Source organism: Centropristis striata, chromosome 7 (assembly GCF_030273125.1).
Source record: "Centropristis striata isolate RG_2023a ecotype Rhode Island chromosome 7, C.striata_1.0, whole genome shotgun sequence".
Classification (NCBI taxonomy): domain Eukaryota; kingdom Metazoa; phylum Chordata; class Actinopteri; order Perciformes; family Serranidae; genus Centropristis; species Centropristis striata.
In genome coordinates this window covers 19,022,648-19,029,553 of record NC_081523.1, presented here as the reverse complement: position 1 = coordinate 19,029,553, position 6,906 = coordinate 19,022,648, and the positions used below count along the sequence as shown (strand labels likewise).

The 6,906-nt window shown below is 40.3% G+C and overlaps 1 long non-coding RNA gene across 1 annotated transcript; it reads right to left on the bottom strand.

Moving 5' to 3' along the window:
- LOC131975205 (uncharacterized) lies at positions 1-1,033 on the bottom strand. The gene is made up of 3 exons (XR_009394702.1): positions 942-1,033; positions 190-249; positions 1-65 (listed from the first exon to the last, which is right to left on the bottom strand). It is a non-coding gene; the product is annotated as an uncharacterized LOC131975205 (long non-coding RNA).
- Between the last annotated feature and the right edge of the window lie 5,873 nt (positions 1,034-6,906).

The following is a 6,906-nucleotide window of genomic DNA, read 5'->3' as shown; positions in this document are numbered from 1 at the left end:
GGACTGAGGCCATTTTGCCTGGCTCAGTCCATGACTGTTGATCAGACAGTCAGCATTCAGACCATCTGAAATCATAAGATGAGGACTATTAAACCAATCAATGCACATCACAAGCAATGTACAGTGTTCATCAATTGTAGTAATGAGTATCCTACTATGATGGTAACAGTAATTTGTAGATTTTCTCACCTGCAATCCTATAGAACTCCTCTTTGATGTCACAGAGTCTTCTGTGGCCAGGGAAGGACACTGTAATAAATTATTCTGTAGTCATTTCATTTTACTTTATATATTTGATCAAGTGTATTAAATATAAATGTGTCCTTGATTTTGAGGCAGTTGTTTAAGTAACTTTAATATAAAAATGTTTGAGATAGAATCTGCTTATTTTGATCACATTAAATATCATCTTTATGTGTATGTAATTCTAAATCAAGAGAATTTTGAATGAATCCAACACAACAGAATTAGTCTGTTTTTAATTAACAGGCACTTCCTGTTAAGTTGTTATTAACTCAACTTGTAATGTAGTTAGATTTAATTAATAATATTGCGTGCAATCTGTTGCCTCAATTTTATTGAGCAGCTATTGTTTATCTTTTCTTACAGATGAAGACACATACACCTTAAATATAAGAAAAGAGAAAATGTATCTATTCCAAAAGGAAATCCAATGAAGTCAGTAAGTGACCGTGGGTCCTTTGAAAGGCGCTATATAAATTAAAGTTGTTATTATTAGCTCATCTATTTATCAAAGAATAATACAGTCTGGTGGAGTTATATTTACACAATTTCAGTCATATGTACAGTCCATTTCAATTAAAAATTCAACTCATTCATAGTCAGAGTACAACTGCGTTTTTGGAGATGTGAATTAACTATTTGGATCGTAATCGTGATGTTTCAGCGGAGCGGTGAGTGTGTAGTTGTGCACTACTTACACATTCAGGCGGTCAGCAATACTTTGCCACGCGTTTTCTCTTTGCTTTATCACTGTGGCGGTGTTGCCTTACTTTTTTAATTATGTGTTTTACCTCCTCGTACGCCTCCAACCGGATTTCTCCCTCCGACGGGGAAAAGAAAGCCGCTCTACTCGCCATGTTAATCAGTGAATCTGTGATCGGTGGCGGGGTCTATCTGAGGGAGCCGCGAGCGCGCACTTATCCAGGATAGGTTTCACCTGGCTTGATGAATCCGTGTCTGCTCATCCTGGATTGGGCTTTGTGCAACCAACTGAGCCTGGACGCATTTGTTTTGGATTCTTTGAGCCCAGCTCAGTCACTTATCCTGGATGTCTTAATCCTACTTTTGTGCAACGGGCCCCTGGTCACGGTGTCCCCTTTGTATTGTGTTTGCACTTGGTTAATTATTTTACTTTTAGGCCTATTTGCTTCACGTGTGGTGTCCCTAGGATCCCCCTCTCCTTTGGATGCAGTTTGTCATAGCAGGTCTCAGCACTGATTGGTTCCCCTTATTTCCCCTCAGCGACTACATTTTTACAGTAGTTTTAAAACAGAAATTGTATAAATAAAAAGCAAGTATTTTTGTATTAACGAACTGCCGTCTCTGCCTCATTGCATAACGGACCTCAGTGCCTTCCTTCATTTGGGTTAGTCCACTTAAAAGAAATCTCTGGGGGAAATTCCCAGGGTAGTGTTGTCAGGCAACAGTTTAAATGTATCAATACTGCCTTAAAAGGCATACCCCCATGATTTTTTTTACCAGGGCTGTTTCAGTGTTGTAGAGGGGACAGAAGCTCGATTGGAACTGATCAAACAGTTTTTTGTTAGATCGATGAGTATGGACCTGAGATGCAACTGTTTTTTCAAGATTTTTTGACAGAAAGGGGAGATTAGAACTTGGACGTAAGTTATTGAAATTGTTGGGGTCTGCACTGGGTTTCTTCAGGACAGGAGTTGCTGCAGCAGACTTAAGTTGAGAGGGAATCAAACCAGTGGAGAGGGATGAGTGAATGATGGTGGTTATCAGGGAAGTTAGAAGTTATTTAATTTATTGTTTTAAATCCAATTTTGTTTCGAAATCATTCCGGACCTCTTGGGTAATACGTTTGAAAACCCCTTATCTATGGGCTCATCATTGGCCTGACTCACTGCGACTTAAACAAGCTGTACGTGTGAAAATTATTAAGTATGCATCTCAGAAGACCACATCCAAAATAAAATGTATGATTTTACAGTAAATAATGTCAAGTGTTCTTCAAGAAAGTTAACAATGATTCAGACTGGTAAGTTTGGTTTGTAAGATTTTTAAAACTTGAAGTATCCTTGGATTCAATCTGAACTACCAGAGTTACACACTTATGAAGTTTACCAATTAGATACACAATGAATATATGTATTTATCAGAAGTCACACAAAATACCAGTCCTATTTCTCTGCTCTCTCACCTTTGAAAAAGCCTCTTCTCACTGAATTTGAGGATTTCTTTGAATCCTGCCCTGGAATGGCTGATCCTGGCACCACAGCTCAGTTTCCTTGGCTTGTAACAGAACCAAGGTTCGCCTGTAAGGAGGTCAGTGAAGTTGCATAGCGGCTGCTGTGTTGGACGTAGGCAAACGTTACAGATGGTAGTTTCAGAGAGTGAGCCTGAGCGGAAGACACTCTTGAAGATAACCCTGTCAGGCTGTTCACTGTTCAGCCTCTTCAGCACTGGGATAACGTCACTAGGATGAACCAGCATCACCTGATTGGGTAGAAAACCAGAGTTTTCACAAAGTCAAATCAAGTCATATCAATAAATGGGAAACTACACAAAGCTGCATACTTTGTAGACCAGAATTCTCAGAGGCTGTATTCACAAAATATCTGAAGGCTAAAAGAAGCTCCTTAAACTTGTTGATTTAGGAGTAACTCTTAAAAAAAAATAACTGAGGGGGGCAGCGCTTAGTGTAAAATGATTTGGTATATCAATAAAAAAAATCCCTACAGTGCATCTTATTTTAACATGATAGTTTTAAGCATCACCTGAACCTGTGTGTCTCTTTCCCAGAGTAAAGAGAAAACAGTAGAGTAGCTGCCATTGAGATGATCCACCACCTGCACCAAGCTTCTGATTGCGCAGCCGGGCGAGTAAGAAGTCTCCCCCGTACTTCTTGGGACGGCCCTGGAAGTCAGACATTTTGATCAGAGCCTCCAGCTGATCCCCTACATGTCACTGTCCTCCTGTCCTCCCTGGGAGAATGGTGAAGGAGCTGTGAGCTGGATCACTGGTCTGATCCAGGGAAAGAGGAGCTGGCAAAAGTGGAGGTTCAGGCCTAGCAATGGTTTCTAGAAGGAGGATTTCCTCCACAGCATCCTCTGGAGGCAGTGGCTGGAAGGTGCAGAAGCCTTGATGCATGTCAGGGTCTGTGGAAACTCTTGGGACAGGGATGGTGATGTTCACTTCCTGTTGAAACTGGCAGAGGGGCAAGACACAAGGTGACAAAGATGTATTAAACAAATGTGCTAAAAGCAAATTTAATCAGCAAATATTGTTAACTTTTATCCATAGAAAATATGCATTTGTCCAAAGCATTCAAATTAAAGTTATTTTATCATGTATTTTAAGTTCTTGTTCACTGAAATTTATGTTTTGAGATAATTCTTGTCATTCACTTTTGGGTGACTTTTTCTGGTGAGTCAAGTGACTATCAGCCTTTTTTGTACCAATGTGGTTTTTTTAGCCTTCCCTGTGGCAGCTGACTTGTATACTAGGCATGCACTAATTGCAAAATTCTGGGCTGATACCGATGTTTAAAATAACAATATGGCCAATTCCCATGTTTTTTGTTGTTTTTCTGTATTTTGTTTTGTTGTTATTGTTCCCCGCTTTTGTGGCAACAACTAAATCTTCTATTATAAAATTATAACTGAACTGTCTTTCAGCCCTTCATCACACTATCTTTAAATTCGTCTTTTACATGACAAAGATTTGTGAAAATAACAAAAAAATGTAAAAGAGCCTCTTTAACCTGCATGGCTTACTTTCACCTCTTGTGTTTTTGCATACAGAATGAAACATTCTTGTGTTTTCATTGTGCAAAAATGTACCGTAGTCTCTGTACAAAACAAAAATTGGCCTCTTAGGAAAAACCTTCTCATACAGTGGGCCTCGTCTTTTTAATATGAAATTGTACTTTTTTAATCTCAAGTATTGTGTATCATAGCCTACTTCGTAGTAAGATGCATGCTTTTCTTTTCAAAGATAAGCATCTTGCAGTTCAGTCTATTTCTTTTCTCATTTCGCAGAGCTGAACAGCTGCTCACTGCCTGTAGTTGTGCATGGCGTACACATAGGTATCTGCGAGCCATTTGTGCCAGTGCTGGAAAGCGGTGGTGATTCTTTCTCTAATACCAAATGCGGTTGCTATGGTGCCCTCATTCTTGGCCTTTCTGGCCCCTTTTCTGCATATCTTAACTGCATGTTGCGATCTTTCTCTGAGGCCGTGAAATACTCCCACACGGCCGACATTTTCTTTTTCTTTTCTTTCAAAGCAAACCACACATGCGCGAACCCCACATGTGCGAGTCCCAGCCAATGAGGCTTCTTCTATAGGAGTCGCAAGTCAACATTTTGCTGGCTCAAAATCTATGTGAACGAACAGATAAACATCGGCTACTGCCATGGGTGAGCGTCATCTTCTTTGCAGAAAGGCAGATGGCAGTTAACATTTGAAAAAAAATCCCCTTTTTGGCTGTATTACGTTCTTCGATGTCGTAAACTCTCGGGGCGAGGCCTCTAAACTGATTATATATTAGTGTGTGATATTTACATGATGATTGTTTTCAGCTGCCATATTTATCAACATCCGATCACTCTCATGCTGTGATTGGCGAAATACGAACGCTTCATGAATCACATGTGAACCCTGTCATAAGATGATTTATACACTTGGATCTGTATTGGTTTCTATGTTTGTTTGATAAATAAGGGCCATTATCCTGGCCCAACAAGTGTCCAACTAAAACCAGGTTGTCACCTCCAGGACTTCCATGTTGTGTAGCACCAAGATTAAGACCGTCACAGCCAGAAAGAGGAAGATGGTGATAAACTCCCTGGATCATTCTCAGGTAATATATTTTATGTCAGCATATCATATGTCTTACCTCAGCAGAGATCAGTAATCGAGTTCAATCTTAGTGAGGTCTTTAGGGGTTGGACTTTTTCCTGTGAAACAGGATCTGCACTACAGGAAATGATTGGTCACTGTTGACTGTCACACTCAGATGAGTTACTGGGTGTCGTGTTGGCACTGAGTGTTCTGTGTGCCAACTGCAAATATTGCTGCTTGGAGCACTAAACTTTGACTCTAACAATAGAAAACTGTTCCATTTACGTTTTTATGTTACATCATTAACAGCTGAACAATAACTGTATTATTCTAAAGGAAAACAATGGAACACGTTGTATCTGCTGAGTCAACATATATGTAGGCATGCTTTACTTTCCTCTCCCCAAGATGGTGTACTCCCGAAACTAGAAAAGTACCTCCACAAATTTACACAACTTTACTTCCACATGTATCAAAGAACTTATCGTGGACTTCAGGAAGAAAGCTGACACACACGCTCCTATACACATAAACGGTGCGGCAGTGGAGCGTGTGACCAGCTTCAAGTTCCTGGGGATCCACATCTCACAGGATCTCACCTGGACGACCAACTGCTCCAGCCTGGTCAAAAAGGCTCACCAGCGGCTCTAAATTCGTCTTTTACATGACAAAGATTTGTGAAAATAACAAAAAAATGTAAAAGAGCCTCTTTAACCTGCATGGCTTACTTTCACCTCTTGTGTTTTTGCATACAGAATGAAACATTCTTGTGTTTTCATTGTGCAAAAATGTACCGTAGTCTCTGTACAAAACAAAAATTGGCCTCTTAGGAAAAACCTTCTCATACAGTGGGCCTCATCTTTTTAATATGAAATTGTACTTTTTTAATCTCAAGTATTGTGTATCATAGCCTACTTCGTAGTAAGATGCATGCTTTTCTTTTCAAAGATAAGCATCTTGCAGTTCAGTCTATTTCTTTTCTCATGTCGAAGAGCTGAACAGCTGCTCACTGCCTGTAGTTGTGCATGGCGTACACAAAGGTATCTGCGAGCCATTTGTGCCAGTGCTGGAAAGCGGTGGTGATTCTTTCTCTAATACCAAATGCGGTTGCTATGGTGCCCTCATTCTTGGCCTTTCTGGCCCCTTTTCTGCATATCTTACCTGCATGTTGCGATCTTTCTCTGAGGCCGTGAAATACTCCCACACGGCCGACATTTTCTTTTTCTTTTCTTTCAAAGCAAACCACACATGCGCGAACCCCACATGTGCGAGTCCCAGCCAATGAGGCTTCTTCTATAGGAGTCGCAAGTCAACATTTTGCTGGCTCAAAATCTATGTGAACGAACAGATAAACATTGGCTACTGCCATGGGTGAGCGTCATCTTCTTTGCAGAAAGGCAGATGGCAGTTAACATTTGAAAAAAAATCCCCTTTTTGGCTGTATTACGTTCTTCGATGTCGTAAACTCTCGGGGCGAGGCCTCTAAACTGATTATATATTAGTGTGTGATATTTACATGATGATTGTTTTCAGCTGCCATATTTATCAACATCCGATCACTCTCATGCTGTGATTGGCGAAATACGAACGCTTCATGAATCACATGTGAACCCTGTCATAAGATGATTTATACACTTGGATCTGTATTGGTTTCTATGTTTGTTTGATAAATAAGGGCCATTATCCTGGCCCAACAAGTGTCCAACTAAAACCAGGTTCTCACCTCCAGGACTTCCATGTTGTGTAGCACCAAGATTAAGACCGTCACAGCCAGAAAGAGGAAGATGGTGATGAACTCCCTGGATCATTCTCAGGTAATATATTTTATGTCAGCATATCATATGTCTTACCTCAGC